The sequence below is a fragment of the Lagopus muta genome, unplaced genomic scaffold, assembly GCF_023343835.1.
Source record: "Lagopus muta isolate bLagMut1 unplaced genomic scaffold, bLagMut1 primary scaffold_124, whole genome shotgun sequence".
In the NCBI taxonomy this organism is placed as follows: Eukaryota; Metazoa; Chordata; class Aves; order Galliformes; family Phasianidae; genus Lagopus; species Lagopus muta.
In genome coordinates, this window is record NW_026040188.1 from 32,166 (window position 1) to 49,947 (window position 17,782).

General features: G+C 32.6%; 1 long non-coding RNA gene across 4 annotated transcripts; it reads right to left on the minus strand.

The window, feature by feature from the left end:
• Positions 1-322: 322 nt before the first annotated feature.
• On the minus strand, positions 323-16,542 carry LOC125687627 (uncharacterized). 4 transcript variants are annotated; one of them, XR_007374260.1, is made up of 3 exons: positions 16,125-16,542; positions 15,086-15,503; positions 323-377 (listed from the first exon to the last, which is right to left on the minus strand). It is a non-coding gene; the product is annotated as an uncharacterized LOC125687627 (long non-coding RNA). The 4 variants fall into 4 exon arrangements; XR_007374261.1 differs by lacking the exon at positions 323-377 and adding an exon at positions 1,615-1,669; XR_007374259.1 differs by lacking the exon at positions 323-377 and adding an exon at positions 5,995-6,205.
• Positions 16,543-17,782: the final 1,240 nt, after the last annotated feature.

Consider the following 17,782-nt stretch of genomic DNA (forward strand, 5'->3'; position numbering starts at 1 on the left):
CCCTACTGCGCATGCGCTGCGCAGGCACCCTACTGCGCATGCGCTGCGCAGGCACCCTACTGCGCATGCGCTGCGCAGGCACCCTACTGCGCATGCGCTGCGCAGGCACCCTACTGCGCATGCGCTGCGCAGGCACCCTACTGCGCATGCGCTGCGCAGGCACCCTACTGCGCAGGCTGTTATTTTTCTCGGAAAGCCGTGTTTTTCACCTTAAATATCGCTTATTTTCATTGAAATCCCTGCTTTCAACCCTAATATATCGCTTATTTTCATAGAAATCCCTGTTTTTTAACCCAAAAATATCGCTTATTTTCATCAAAATCCCTGTTTTTAACCTAAAATATCGCTTATTTTCATACAAATCCCTGTTTTTAACCCTAAAATATCGCTTATTTTCATAGAAATCCCTGTTTTTAAACCCTAAAATATCGCTTATTTTCATAGAAATCCCTGTTTTTCCCCTAAAATTTCGCGTATTTTCATCAAAATCCCTGTTTTTAACCTTAAATATCGCTTATTTTCATAGAAATCCCTGTTTTTCCCCTAAAATATCGCTTATTTTCATAGAAATCCCTGTTTTTAACCCAAAAATATCGCTTATTTTCATAGAAATCCCTGTTTTTAACCCAAAAATATCGTTTATTTTCATCAAAATCCCTGTTTTTAACCTAAAATATCGCTTATTTTCATAGAAATCCCTGTTTTTAACCTAAAATATCGCTTATTTTCATAGAAATCCCTGTTTTTAACCCAAAAATATCGCTTATTTTTATGGAAATCCCTGTTTTTAACCCTAAAATATCGCTCATTTTCATAGAAATCCCTGTTTTTCCCCAAAAATATCGCTTATTTTCATGGAAATCCCTGTTTTTAACCCAAAAATATCGCATATTTTCATAGAAATCCCTGTTTTTAACCCAAAAATATCGTTTATTTTCATCAAAATCCCTGTTTTTAACCTAAAATATCGCTTATTTTCATAGAAATCCCTGTTTTTAACCCTAAAATATCGCTTATTTTCATGGAAATCCCTGTTTTTCCCCTAAAATATCGCTTATTTTCATAGAAATCCCTGTTTTTAACCCAAAAATATCGCTTATTTTCATCAAAATCCCTGTTTTTAACCCTAAAATATCGCTTATTTCCATCAAAATCCCTGTTTTTAACCTAAAATATCGCTTATTTTCATAGAAATCCCTGTTTTTCCCCTAAAATTTCGCGTAATTTTCATCAAAATCCCTGTTTTTTAACCTAAAATATCGCTTATTTTCATAGAAATCCCTGTTTTTTCCCCTAAAATATCGCTTATTTTCATCAAAATCCCTGTTTTTAACCCAAAAATATCGCTTATTTTCATAGAAATCCCTGTTTTTAACCCGAAAATATCGCTTATTTTCATAGAAATCCCTGTTTTTAACCTAAAATATCGCTTATTTTCATAGAAATCCCTGTTTTTAACCCAAAAATATCGCTTATTTTCATGGAAATCCCTGTTTTTAACCCTAAAATATCGCTCATTTTCATAGAAATCCCTGTTTTTAACCCTAAAATATCGCTTATTTTCATGGAAATCCCTGTTTTTAACCCTAAAATATCGCTTATTTTCATCAAAATCCCTGTTTTTAACCTAAAATATCGCTTATTTTCATACAAATCCCTGTTTTTAACCCTAAAATATCGCTTATTTTCATAGAAATCCCTGTTTTTTAACCCTAAAATTTCGCGTATTTCCATCAAAATCCCTGTTTTTAACCTAAAATATCGCTTATTTTCATAGAAATCCCTGTTTTTTCCCCTAAAATATCGCTTATATTCATCAAAATCCCTGTTTTTAACCCAAAAATATCGCTTATTTTCATAGAAATCCCTGTTTTTCCCCTAAAATATCGCTTATTTTCATAGAAATCCCTGTTTTTAACCCTAAAATATCGCTTATTTTCATAGAAATCCCTGTTTTTAACACAAAAATATCGCTTATTTTCATCAAAATCCCTGTTTTTCCCCTTAAATATCGCTTATTTTCATAGAAATCCCTGTTTTTCCCCTAAAATATCGCTTATATTCATCAAAATCCCTGTTTTTAACCCAAAAATATCGCTTATTTTCATAGAAATCCCTGTTTTTAAACCAAAAATATCGCTTATTTTCATAGAAATCCCTGTTTTTAACCCTAAAATATCGCTTATTTTCATAGAAATCCCTGTTTTTAACACAAAAATATCGCTTATTTTCATCAAAATCCCTGTTTTTCCCCTTAAATATCGCTTATTTTCATCAAAATCCCTGTTTTTAACCCAAAAATATCTCTTATTTTCATGGAAATCCCTGTTTTTAACCCAAAAATATCGCTTATTTTCATGGAAATCCCTGTTTTTAACCCAAAAATATCGCTTATTTTCATGGAAATCCCTGTTTTTCCCCAAAAATATCGCTTATTTTCATGGAAATCCCTGTTTTTCCCCCTAAAATATCGCTTATTTTCATAAAAATCCCTGTTTTTAACCCAAAAATATCGCTTATTTTCATAGAAATCCCTGTTTTTAACCCAAAAATATCGCTTATTTCCATCAAAATCCCTGTTTTTAACCTAAAATATCGCTTATTTTCATAGAAATCCCTGTTTTTCCCCTAAAATTTCGCGTATTTTCATCAAAATCCCTGTTTTTAACCTAAAATATCGCTTATTTTCATAGAAATCCCTGTTTTTAACCCTAAAATATCGCTTATTTTCATCAAAATCCCTGTTTTTAACCCAAAAATATCGCTTATTTTCATAGAAATCCCTGTTTTTTCCCCTAAAATATCGCTTATTTTCATAGAAATCCCTGTTTTTAACCCTAAAATATCGCTTATTTTCATAGAAATCCCTGTTTTTAACACAAAAATATCGCTTATTTTCATCAAAATCCCTGTTTTTCCCCTTAAATATCGCTTATTTTCATCAAAATCCCTGTTTTTAACCCAAAAATATCTCTTATTTTCATGGAAATCCCTGTTTTTAACCCAAAAATATCGCTTATTTTCATGGAAATCCCTGTTTTTAACCCAAAAATATCGCTTATTTTCATGGAAATCCCTGTTTTTCCCCTAAAATATCGCTTATTTTCATGGAAATCCCTGTTTTTCCCCTAAAATATCGCTTATTTTCATAAAAATCCCTGTTTTTAACCCAAAAATATCGCTTATTTTCATCAAAATCCCTGTTTTTAACCCAAAAATATCGCTTATTTCCATCAAAATCCCTGTTTTTAACCTAAAATATCGCTTATTTTCATAGAAATCCCTGTTTTTCCCCTAAAATTTCGCGTATTTTCATCAAAATCCCTGTTTTTAACCTAAAATATCGCTTATTTTCATAGAAATCCCTGTTTTTCCCCTAAAATATCGCTTATTTTCATCAAAATCCCTGTTTTTAACCCAAAAATATCGCTTATTTTCATAGAAATCCCTGTTTTTCCCCTAAAATATCGCTTATTTTCATAGAAATCCCTGTTTTTAACCCTAAAATATCGCTTATTTTCATAGAAATCCCTGTTTTTAACACAAAAATATCGCTTATTTTCATCAAAATCCCTGTTTTTCCCCTTAAATATCGCTTATTTTCATCAAAATCCCTGTTTTTAACCCAAAAATATCTCTTATTTTCATGGAAATCCCTGTTTTTAACCCAAAAATATCGCTTATTTTCATGGAAATCCCTGTTTTTAACCCAAAAATATCGCTTATTTTCATGGAAATCCCTGTTTTTCCCCTAAAATATCGCTTATTTTCATAAAAATCCCTGTTTTTAACCCTAAAATATCGCTTATTTTCATAGAAATCCCTGTTTTTAACCCTAAAATATCGCTCATTTTCATAGAAATCCCTGTTTTTAACCCTAAAATATCGCTTATTTTCATCAAAATCCCTGTTTTTAACCCAAAAATATCGCATATTTTCATAGAAATCCCTGTTTTTAACCCAAAAATATCGTTTATTTTCATCAAAATCCCTGTTTTTAACCTAAAATATCGCTTATTTTCATAGAAATCCCTGTTTTTAACAAAAATATCGCTTATTTTCATAGAAATCCCTGTTTTTCCCCTAAAATATCGCTTATTTTCATAGAAATCCCTGTTTTTAACCCAAAAATATCGCTTATTTTCATGGAAATCCCTGTTTTTAACCCTAAAATATCGCTCATTTTCATAGAAATCCCTGTTTTTAACCCTAAAATATCGCTTATTTTCATGGAAATCCCTGTTTTTAACCCTAAAATATCGCTTATTTTCATAGAAATCCCTGTCTTTCCCCTTAAACATTGCTTTGTTCTAGCAATGCGCCAGGCAGACACCGTTCTGCGCGTGCGGTAGACTGGCACCCTACTGCGCATGCGCTGCGCAGGCACCCTACTGCGCATGCGCTGCGCAGGCACCCTACTGCGCATGCGCTGCGCAGGCACCCTACTGCGCATGCGCTGCGCAGGCACCCTACTGCGCATGCGCTGCGCAGGCACCCTACTGCGCATGCGCTGCGCAGGCACCCTACTTGCGCATGCGCTGCGCAGGCACCCTACTGCGCATGCGCTGCGCAGGCACCCTACTGCGCATGCGCTGCGCAGGCACCCTACTGCGCATGCGCTGCGCAGGCACCCTACTGCGCATGCGCTGCGCAGGCACCCTACTGCGCATGCGCTGCGCAGGCACCCTACTGCGCATGCGCTGCGCAGGCACCCTACTGCGCAATGCGCTGCGCAGGCACCCTACTGCGCAGGCTGTTATTTTTCTCGGAAAGCCGTGTTTTTCACCTTAAATATCGCTTATTTTCATTGAAATCCCTGCTTTCAACCCTAATATATCGCTTATTTTCATAGAAATCCCTGTTTTTAACCCAAAAATATCGCTTATTTTCATCAAAATCCCTGTTTTTAACCTAAAATATCGCTTATTTTCATACAAATCCCTGTTTTTAACCCTAAAATATCGCTTATTTTCATAGAAATCCCTGTTTTTAACCCTAAAATATCGCTTATTTTCATAGAAATCCCTGTTTTTCCCCTAAAATTTCGCGTATTTTCATCAAAATCCCTGTTTTTAACCTTAAATATCGCTTATTTTCATAGAAATCCCTGTTTTTCCCCTAAAATATCGCTTATTTTCATAGAAATCCCTGTTTTTAACCCAAAAATATCGCTTATTTTCATAGAAATCCCTGTTTTTAACCCTAAAATATCGCTTATTTTCATAGAAATCCCTGTTTTTAACCTAAAATATCGCTTATTTTCATAGAAATCCCTGTTTTTTAACCCAAAAATATCGCTTATTTTCATGGAAATCCCTGTTTTTAACCCTAAAATATCGCTCATTTTCATCGAAATCCCTGTTTTTAACCCTAAAATATCGCTTATTTTCATGGAAATCCCTGTTTTTAACCCAAAAATATCGCATATTTTCATAGAAATCCCTGTTTTTAACCCAAAAATATCGTTTATTTTCATCAAAATCCCTGTTTTTAACCTAAAATATCGCTTATTTTCATAGAAATCCCTGTTTTTAACCCAAAAATATCGCTTATTTTTATGGAAATCCCTGTTTTTAACCCTAAAATATCGCTCATTTTCATGGAAATCCCTGTTTTTAACCCAAAAATATCGCATATTTTCATAGAAATCCCTGTTTTTAACCCAAAAATATCGTTTATTTTCATCAAAATCCCTGTTTTTAACCTAAAATATCGCTTATTTTCATAGAAATCCCTGTTTTTAACCCTAAAATATCGCTTATTTTCATAGAAATCCCTGTTTTTCCCCTAAAATATCGCTTATTTTCATAGAAATCCCTGTTTTTAACCCAAAAATATCGCTTATTTTCATGGAAATCCCTGTTTTTAACCCAAAAATATCGCTTATTTTCATAGAAATCCCTGTTTTTAACCCAAAAATATCGCTTATTTTCATGGAAATCCCTGTTTTTAACCCTAAAATATCGCTTATTTTCATCGAAATCCCTGTTTTTAACCCTAAAATATCGCTTATTTTCATCAAAATCCCTGTTTTTCCCCTAAAATATCGCTTATTTTCATAGAAATCCCTGTTTTTAACCCTAAAATATCGCTTATTTTCATAGAAATCCCTGTTTTTAACCCTAAAATATCGCTTATTTTCATCAAAATCCCTGTTTTTAACCTAAAATATCGCTTATTTTCATACAAATCCCTGTTTTTAACCCTAAAATATCGCTTATTTTCATAGAAATCCCTGTTTTTAACCCTAAAATATCGCTTATTTCCATCAAAATCCCTGTTTTTAACCTAAAATATCGCTTATTTTCATAGAAATCCCTGTTTTTTCCCCTAAAATTTCGCGTATTTTCATCAAAATCCCTGTTTTTAACCTAAAATATCGCTTATTTTCATAGAAATCCCTGTTTTTCCCCTAAAATATCGCTTATATTCATCAAAATCCCTGTTTTTAACCCAAAAATATCGCTTATTTTCATAGAAATCCCTGTTTTTCCCCTAAAATATCGCTTATTTTCATAGAAATCCCTGTTTTTAACCCTAAAATATCGCTTATTTTCATAGAAATCCCTGTTTTTAACCCTAAAATATCGCTTATTTTCATAGAAATCCCTGTTTTTCCCCTAAAATTTCGCGTAATTTTCATCAAAATCCCTGTTTTTAACCTAAAATATCGCTTATTTTCATAGAAATCCCTGTTTTTCCCCTAAAATATCGCTTATTTTCATCAAAATCCCTGTTTTTAACCCAAAAATATCGCTTATTTTCATAGAAATCCCTGTTTTTCCCCTAAAATATCGCTTATTTTCATAGAAATCCCTGTTTTTAACCCTAAAATATCGCTTATTTTCATAGAAATCCCTGTTTTTAACACAAAAATATCGCTTATTTTCATCAAAATCCCTGTTTTTCCCCTTAAATATCGCTTATTTTCATCAAAATCCCTGTTTTTAACCCAAAAATATCTCTTATTTTCATGGAAATCCCTGTTTTTAACCCAAAAATATCGCTTATTTTCATGGAAATCCCTGTTTTTAACCCAAAAATATCGCTTATTTTCATGGAAATCCCTGTTTTTCCCCAAAAATATCGCTTATTTTCATGGAAATCCCTGTTTTATCCCCTAAAATATCGCTTATTTTCATAAAAATCCCTGTTTTTAACCCAAAAATATCGCTTATTTTCATAGAAATCCCTGTTTTTAACCCAAAAATATCGCTTATTTTCATCAAAATCCCTGTTTTTAACCTAAAATATCGCTTATTTTCATAGAAATCCCTGTTTTTAACCCTAAAATATCGCTTATTTTCATAGAAATCCTGTTTTTCCCCTAAAATATCGCTTATTTTCATAGAAATCCCTGTTTTTAACCCAAAAATATCGCTTATTTTCATGGAAATCCCTGTTTTTAACCCTAAAATATCGCTCATTTCATAGAAATCCTGTTTTTAACCCTAAAATATCGCTTATTTTCATGGAAAACCCTGTTTTTAACCCTAAAATATCGCTTATTTTCATAGAAATCCCTGTCTTTCCCCTTAAACATTGCTTTGTTCTAGCAATGCGCCAGGCAGACACCGTTCTGCGCGTGCGGTAGACTGGCACCCTACTGCGCATGCGCTGCGCAGGCCACCCTACTGCGCATGCGCTGCGCAGGCACCCTACTGCGCATGCGCTGCGCAGGCCACCCTACTGCGCATGCGCTGCGCAGGCACCCCTACTGCGCATGCGCTGCGCAGGCACCCTACTGCGCATGCGCTGCGCAGGCACCCTACTGCGCATGCGCTGCGCAGGCACCCCTACTGCGCATGCGCTGCGCAGGCACCCTACTGCGCATGCGCTGCGCAGGCACCCTACTGCGCATGCGCTGCGCAGGCACCCTACTGCGCATGCGCTGCGCAGGCACCCTACTGCGCATGCGCTGCGCAGGCACCCTACTGCGCATGCGCTGCGCAGGCACCCTACTGCGCAGGCTGTTATTTTTCTCGGAAAGCCGTGTTTTTCACCTTAAATATCGCTTATTTTCATTGAAATCCCTGCTTTCAACCCTAATATATCGCTTATTTTCATAGAAATCCCTGTTTTTAACCCAAAAATATCGCTTATTTTCATCAAAATCCCTGTTTTTAACCTAAAATATCGCTTATTTTCATACAAATCCCTGTTTTAACCCTAAAATATCGCTTATTTTCATAGAAATCCCTGTTTTTAACCCTAAAATATCGCTTATTTTCATAGAAATCCCTGTTTTTCCCCTAAAATTTCGCGTATTTCATCAAAATCCCTGTTTTTAACCTTAAATATCGCTTATTTTCATAGAAATCCCTGTTTTTCCCCTAAAATATCGCTTATTTTTCATAGAAATCCCTGTTTTTAACCAAAAATATCGCTTATTTTCATAGAAATCCCTGTTTTTAACCCTAAAATATCGCTTATTTTCATAGAAATCCCTGTTTTTAACCTAAAATATCGCTTATTTTCATAGAAATCCCTGTTTTTAAACCCAAAAATATCGCTTATTTTTATGGAAATCCCTGTTTTTAACCCTAAAATATCGCTCATTTTCATAGAAATCCCTGTTTTTTCCCCAAAAATATCGCTTATTTTCATGGAAATCCCTGTTTTTAACCCCAAAAATATCGCATATTTTCATAGAAATCCCTGTTTTTTAACCCAAAAATATCGTTTATTTTCATCAAAATCCTGTTTTTAACCTAAAATATCGCTTATTTTCATAGAAATCCCTGTTTTTAACCCTAAAATATCGCTTATTTTCATGGAAATCCCTGTTTTTCCCCTAAAATATCGCTTATTTTCATAGAAATCCCTGTTTTCTAACCCTAAAATATCGCTTATTTCCATCAAAATCCCTGGTTTTTAACCTAAAATATCGCTTATTTTCATAGAAATTCCCTGTTTTTCCCCTAAAATTTCGCGTATTTTCATCAAAATCCTGTTTTTAACCTAAAATATCGCTTATTTTCATAGAAATCCCTGTTTTTTCCCCTAAAATATCGCTTATTTTCATCAAAATCCCTGTTTTTAACCCAAAATATCGCTTATTTTCATAGAAATCCCTGTTTTTAACCCGAAAATATCGCTTATTTTCATAGAAATCCCTGTTTTTAACCTAAAATATCGCTTATTTTCATAGAAATCCCTGTTTTTAACCCAAAAATATCGCTTATTTTCATGAAATCCCTGTTTTTTAACCTAAAATATCGCTCATTTTCATAGAAATCCCTGTTTTTAACCCTAAAATATCGCTTATTTTCATGGAAATCCCTGTTTTTAACCCTAAAATATCGCTTATTTTCATCAAAATCCCTGTTTTTAACCTAAAATATCGCTTATTTCATACAAATCCCTGTTTTTAACCCTAAAATATCGCTTATTTTCATAGAAATCCCTGTTTTTAACCCTAAAATTTCGCGTATTTCCATCAAAATCCCTGTTTTTAACCTAAAATATCGCTTATTTTTCATAGAAATCCCTGTTTTTCCCCTAAAATATCGCTTATATTCATCAAAATCCCTGTTTTTAACCCAAAAATATCGCTTATTTTCATAGAAATCCCTGTTTTTCCCCTAAAATATCGCTTATTTTCATAGAAATCCTGTTTTTAACCCTAAAATATCGCTTATTTTCATAGAAATCCCTGTTTTTAACACAAAAATATCGCTTATTTTCATCAAAATCCCTGTTTTTCCCCTTAAATATCGCTTATTTTCATAGAAATCCCTGTTTTTCCCCTAAAATATCGCTTATATTCATCAAAATCCCTGTTTTTAACCCAAAAATATCGCTTATTTTCATAGAAATCCCTGTTTTTAACCAAAAATATCGCTTATTTCATAGAAATCCCTGTTTTTAACCCTAAAATATCGCTTATTTTCATAGAAATTCCCTGTTTTTAACACAAAAATATCGCTTATTTTCATCAAAATCCCTGTTTTTCCCCTTAAATATCGCTTATTTTCATCAAAATCCCTGTTTTTAACCCAAAAATATCTCTTATTTTCATGGAAATCCCTGTTTTTAACCCAAAAATATCGCTTATTTTCATGGAAATCCCTGTTTTTAACCCAAAAATATCGCTTATTTTCATGGAAATCCCTGTTTTTCCCCAAAAATATCGCTTATTTTCATGGAAATCCCTGTTTTCCCCTAAAATATCGCTTATTTTCATAAAAATCCCTGTTTTTAACCCAAAAATATCGCTTATTTTCATAGAAATCCCTGTTTTTAACCAAAAATATCGCTTATTTCCATCAAAATCCCTGTTTTTAACCTAAAATATCGCTTATTTTCATAGAAATCCCTGTTTTTTCCCCTAAAATTTCGCGTATTTTCATCAAAATCCCTGTTTTTAACCTAAAATATCGCTTATTTTCATAGAAATCCCTGTTTTTAACCCTAAAATATCGCTTATTTTCATCAAAATCCCTGTTTTTAACCCAAAAATATCGCTTATTTTCATAGAAATCCCTGTTTTTCCCCTAAAATATCGCTTATTTTCATAGAAATCCCTGTTTTTAACCCTAAAATATCGCTTATTTTCATAGAAATCCCTGTTTTTAACACAAAAATATCGCTTATTTTCATCAAAATCCTGTTTTTCCCCTTAAATATCGCTTATTTTCATCAAAATCCCTGTTTTTAACCCAAAAATATCTCTTATTTTCATGGAAATCCCTGTTTTTAACCCAAAAATATCGCTTATTTTCATGGAAATCCCTGTTTTTAACCCAAAAATATCGCTTATTTTCATGGAAATCCCTGTTTTTCCCCTAAAATATCGCTTATTTTCATGGAAATCCCCTGTTTTTCCCCTAAAATATCGCTTATTTTCATAAAAATCCCTGTTTTTAACCCAAAAATATCGCTTATTTTCATCAAAATCCCTGTTTTTAACCCAAAAATATCGCTTATTTCCATCAAAATCCCTGTTTTTAACCTAAAATATCGCTTATTTTCATAAGGAAATCCCTGTTTTTTCCCCTAAAATTTCGCGTATTTTCATCAAAATCCCTGTTTTTAACCTAAAATATCGCTTATTTTCATAGAAATCCCTGTTTTTCCCCTAAAATATCGCTTATTTTCATCAAAATCCCTGTTTTTAACCCAAAAATATCGCTTATTTTCATAGAAATCCCTGTTTTTCCCCTAAAATATCGCTTATTTTCATAGAAATCCCTGTTTTTAACCCTAAAATATCGCTTATTTTCATAGAAATCCCTGTTTTTAACACAAAAATATCGCTTATTTTCATCAAAATCCCTGTTTTTCCCCTTAAATATCGCTTATTTTCATCAAAATCCCTGTTTTTAACCCAAAAATATCTCTTATTTTCATGGAAATCCCTGTTTTTAACCCAAAAATATCGCTTATTTTCATGGAAATCCCTGTTTTTAACCCAAAAATATCGCTTATTTTCATGGAAATCCCTGTTTTTCCCCTAAAAATATCGCTTATTTTCATAAAAATCCCTGTTTTTAACCCTAAAATATCGCTTATTTTCATAGAAATCCCTGTTTTAACCCTAAAATATCGCTCATTTTCATAGAAATCCCTGTTTTTACCCTAAAATATCGCTTATTTTCATCAAAATCCCTGTTTTTAACCCAAAAATATCGCATATTTTCATAGAAATCCCTGTTTTTAACCCAAAAATATCGTTTATTTTCATCAAAATCCCTGTTTTTTAACCTAAAATATCGCTTATTTTCATAGAAATCCCTGTTTTTAACAAAAAATATCGCTTATTTTCATGGAAATCCCTGTTTTTAACCCTAAAATATCGCTCATTTTCATAGAAATCCCTGTTTTTAACCCTAAAATATCGCTTATTTTCATGGAAATCCCTGTTTTTAACCCAAAAATATCGCATATTTTCATAGAAATCCCTGTTTTTAACCCAAAAATATCGTTTATTTTCATCAAAATCCCTGTTTTTAACCTAAAATATCGCTTATTTTCATAGAAATCCCTGTTTTTAACCCTAAAATATCGCTTATTTTCCATAGAAATCCCTGTTTTTCCCCTAAAATATCGCTTATTTTCATAGAAATCCCTGTTTTTAACCCAAAAATATCGCTTATTTTCATGGAAATCCCTGTTTTTAACCCAAAAATATTGCTTATTTTCATAGAAATCCCTGTTTTTAACCCAAAAATATCGCTTATTTTTCATGGAAATCCCTGTTTTTAACCCTAAAATATCGCTTATTTTTCATCGAAATCCCTGTTTTTAACCCTAAAATATCGCTTATTTTCATCAAAATCCCTGTTTTTCCCCTAAAATATCGCTTATTTTCATAGAAATCCCTGTTTTTAACCCTAAAATATCGCTTATTTTCATAGAAATCCCTGTTTTTAACCCTAAAATATCGCTTATTTCCATCAAAATCCCTGTTTTTTAACCTAAAATATCGCTTATTTTCATAGAAATCCCTGTTTTTTCCCCTAAAATTTCGCGTATTTTCATCAAAATCCCTGTTTTTACCTAAAATATCGCTTATTTTCATAGAAATCCCTGTTTTTCCCCTAAAATATCGCTTATATTCATCAAAATCCCTGTTTTTAACCCAAAAATATCGCTTATTTTCATAGAAATCCCTGTTTTTTCCCCTAAAATATCGCTTATATTCATCAAAATCCCTGTTTTTAACCCAAAAATATCGCTTATTTTCATAGAAATCCCTGTTTTTTAACACAAAAATATCGCTTATTTTCATCAAAATCCCTGTTTTTAAACCAAAAATATCGCTTATTTTCATAGAAATCCCTGTTTTTCCCCTAAAATATCGCTTATATTCATCAAAATCCCTGTTTTTAACCCAAAAATATCGCTTATTTTCATAGAAATCCCTGTTTTTCCCCTAAAATATCGCTTATTTTCATAGAAATCCCTGTTTTTAACCCTAAAATATCGCTTATTTTCATAGAAATCCCTGTTTTTAACACAAAAATATCGCTTATTTTCATCAAAATCCCTGTTTTTCCCCTTAAATATCGCTTATTTTCATCAAAATCCCTGTTTTTAACCCAAAAATATCTCTTATTTTCATGGAAATCCCTGTTTTTAACCCAAAAATATCGCTTATTTTCATGGAAATCCCTGTTTTTAACCCAAAAATATCGCTTATTTTCATGGAAATCCCTGTTTTTCCCCAAAAATATCGCTTATTTTCATGGAAATCCCTGTTTTTCCCCTAAAATATCGCTTATTTTCATAAAAATCCCTGTTTTTAACCCAAAAATATCGCTTATTTTCATAGAAATCCCTGTTTTTAACCCAAAAATATCGCTTATTTCCATCAAAATCCCTGTTTTTAACCTAAAATATCGCTTATTTTCATACAAATCCCTGTTTTTAACCCTAAAATATCGCTTATTTTCATAGAAATCCCTGTTTTTAACCCTAAAATTTCGCGTATTTCCATCAAAATCCCTGTTTTTAACCCAAAAATATCGCTTATTTTCATGGAAATCCCTGTTTTTCCCCTAAAATATCGCTTATTTTCATAAAAATCCCTGTTTTTAACCCTAAAATATCGCTTATTTTCATAGAAATCCCTGTTTTTAACCCTAAAATATCGCTCATTTTCATAGAAATCCCTGTTTTTAACCCTAAAATATCGCTTATTTTCATGGAAATCCCTGTTTTTCCCCTAAAATATCGCTTATTTTCATAAAAATCCCTGTTTTTAACCCAAAAATATCGCTTATTTTCATCAAAATCCCTGTTTTTAACCCTAAAATATCGCTTATTTTCATCAAAATCCCTGTTTTTAACCTAAAATATCGCTTATTTTCATAGAAATCCCTGTTTTTTCCCCTAAAATTTCGCGTATTTTCATCAAAATCCCTGTTTTTAACCTAAAATATCGCTTATTTTCATAGAAATCCCTGTTTTTCCCCTAAAATATCGCTTATTTTCATCAAAATCCCTGTTTTTAACCCAAAAATATCGCTTATTTTCATAGAAATCCCTGTTTTTCCCCTAAATTTTGGCTTATTTTCATAGAAATCCCTGTTTTTAACCCTAAAATATCGCTTATTTTCATAGAAATCCCTGTTTTTAACACAAAAATATCGCTTATTTTCATCAAAATCCCTGTTTTTCCCCTTAAATATCGCTTATTTTCATCAAAATCCCTGTTTTTAACCCAAAAATATCTCTTATTTTCATGGAAATCCCTGTTTTTAACCCAAAAATATCGCTTATTTTCATGGAAATCCCTGTTTTTTAACCCAAAAATATCGCTTATTTTCATGGAAATCCCTGTTTTTCCCCAAAAATATCGCTTATTTTCATAGAAATCCCTGTTTTTCCCCTAAAATATCGCTTATTTTCATAAAAATCCCTGTTTTTAACCCAAAAATATCGCTTATTTTCATCAAAATCCCTGTTTTTAACCCAAAAATATCGCTTATTTCCATCAAAATCCCTGTTTTTAACCTAAAATATCGCTTATTTTCATAGAAATCCCTGTTTTTCCCCCTAAAATTTCGCGTATTTTCATCAAAATCCCTGTTTTTAACCTAAAATATCGCTTATTTTCATAGAAATCCCTGTTTTTTCCCCTAAAATATCGCTTATTTTCATCAAAATCCCTGTTTTTAACCCAAAAATATCGCTTATTTTCATAGAAATCCCTGTTTTTCCCCTAAAATATCGCTTATTTTCATAGAAATCCCTGTTTTTAACCCTAAAATATCGCTTATTTTCATAGAAATCCCTGTTTTTAACACAAAAATATCGCTTATTTTCATCAAAATCCCTGTTTTTCCCCTTAAATATCGCTTATTTTCATCAAAATCCCTGTTTTTAACCCAAAAATATCTCTTATTTTCATGGAAATCCCTGTTTTTAACCCAAAAATATCGCTTATTTTCATGGAAATCCCTGTTTTTAACCCAAAAATATCGCTTATTTTCATGGAAATCCCTGTTTTTCCCCTAAAATATCGCTTATTTTCATAAAAATCCATGTTTTTAACCCAAAAATATCGCTTATTTTCATAGAAATCCCTGTTTTTAACCCAAAAATATCGCTTATTTTCATCAAAATCCCTGTTTTTAACCTAAAATATCGCTTATTTTCATAGAAATCCCTGTTTTTAACCCTAAAATATCGCTTATTTTCATCGAAATCCCGTTTTTTAACCCTTAAATATCGCTTATTTTCATAGAAATCCCTGTTTTTTCCCCTTAAACATCCCTTATTTTCGTCGAAATCCCTGCTTTCAACCCTAATATATCGCTTATTTTCATAGAAATCCCTGTTTTTAACCCAAAAATATCGCTTATTTTCATGGAAATCCCTGTTTTTAACCCAAAAATATCGCTTATTTTCATAGAAATCCCTGTTTTTAACCCTAAAATATCGCTTATTTCCATCAAAATCCCTGTTTTTAACCTAAAATATCGCTTATTTTCATACAAATCCCTGTTTTTAACCCTAAAATATCGCTTATTTTCATAGAAATCCCTGTTTTTAACCTAAAATATCGCTTATTTTCATACAAATCCCTGTTTTTAACCCTAAAATATCGCTTATTTTCATCAAAATCCCTGTTTTTAACCTAAAATATCGCTCATTTTCATCGAAATCCCTGTTTTTAACCCTAAAATATCGCTTATTTTCATGGAAATCCCTGTTTTTAACCCAAAAATATCGCTTATTTTCATAGAAATCCCTGTCTTTCCCCTTAAACATTGCTTTGTTCTAGCAATGCGCCAGGCAGACACCGTTCTGCGCGTGCGGTAGACTGGCACCCTACTGCGCATGCGCTGCGCGGGCACCCTACTGCGCATGCGCTGCGCGGGCACCCTACTGCGCATGCGCTGCGCGGGCACCCTACTGCGCATGCGCTGCGCGGGCACCCTACTGCGCATGCGCTGCGCGGGCACCCTACTGCGCATGCGCTGCGCGGGCACCCTACTGCGCATGCGCTGCGCGGGCACCCTACTGCGCATGCGCTGCGCAGGCACCCTACTGCGGAGGCTGTTATTTTTCTCGGAAAGCCGTGTTTTTCACCTTAAATATCGCTTATTTTCATTGAAATCCCTGCTTTCAACCCTAATATATCGCTTATTTTCATAGAAATCCCTGTTTTTAACCCTAAAATATCGCTTATTTTCATCGAAATCCCGTTTTTTAACCCTTAAATATCGCTTATTTTCATAGAAATCCCATTTTTTCCCCTTAAACATCCCTTATTTTCGTCGAAATCCCTGCTTTCAACCCTAATATATCGCTTATTTTCATAGAAATCCCTGTTTTTAACCCAAAAATATCGCTTATTTTCATGGAAATCCCTGTTTTTAACCCAAAAATATCGCTTATTTTCATAGAAATCCCTGTTTTTAACCCTAAAATATCGCTTATTTTCATAGAAATCCCTGTTTTTAACCCTAAAATATCGCTTATTTTCATAGAAATCCCTTTTTTTAACCCTAAAATATCGCTTATTTTCATCAAAATCCCTGTTTTTAACCTAAAATATCGCTTATTTTCATAGAAATCCCTGTTTTTAACCCTAAAATATCGCTTATTTTCATAGAAATCTCTGTTTTTAACCCTAAAATATCGCTTATTTTCATCAAAATCCCTGTTTTTAACCTAAAATATCGCTTATTTTCATACAAATCCCTGTTTTTAACCCTAAAATATCGCTTATTTTCATCAAAATCCCTGTTTTTAACCCAAAAATATCGCTTATTTTCATAGAAATCCCTGTTTTTAACCTAAAATATCGCTTATTTTCATAGAAATCCCTGTTTTTCCCCTAAAATATCGCTTATTTTCATCAAAATCCCTGTTTTTAACCCAAAAATATCGCTTATTTTCATCAAAATCCCTGTTTTTAACCTAAAATATCGCTTATTTTCATAGAAATCCCTGTTTTTAACCCTAAAATATCGCTTATTTTCATAGAAATCCCTGTTTTTAACACAAAAATATCGCTTATTTTCATCGAAATCCCTGTTTTTCCCCTAAAATATCGCTTATTTTCATCAAAATCCCTGTTTTTAACCCAAAAATATCGCTTGTTTTCATAGAAATCCCTGTTTTTAACCCAAAAATATCACTTATTTTCATAGAAATCCCTGTTTTTAACCCAAAAATATCGCTTATTTTCATAGAAATCTCTGTTTTTCCCCTTAAAATATCGCTTATTTTCATGGAAATCCCTGTTTTTAACCCAAAAATATTGCTTATTTTCATGGAAATCCCTGTTTTTCCCCTAAAATATCGCTTATTTTCATCAAAATCCCTGTTTTTCCCCTTAAATATCACTTATTTTCATAGAAATCCCTGTTTTTAACCCAAAAATATTGCTTATTTTCATAGAAATTCCTGGTTTTAACCCAAAAATATCGATTATTTTCATGGAAATCCCTGTTTTTAACCTAAAATATCGCTTATTTTCATGGAAATCCCTGTTTTTAACCCAAAAATATCGCTTATTTTCATCAAAATCCCTGTTTTTAACCCAAAAATATCGCTTATTTTCATGGAAATCCCTGTTTTTAACCCAAAAATATTGCTTATTTTCATAGAAATCCCTGTTTTTCCCCTAAAATATTGCTTATTTTCATAGAAATCCCTGTTTTTAAACCAAAAATATCGCTTATTTTCTAAGAAATCCCTGTTTTTCCCCTAAAATATCGCTTATTTTCATAGAAATCCCTGTTTTTAACCTAAAATATCGCTTATTTTCATAGAAATCCCTGTTTTTAACCCAAAAATATCGATTATTTTCATCAAAATCCCT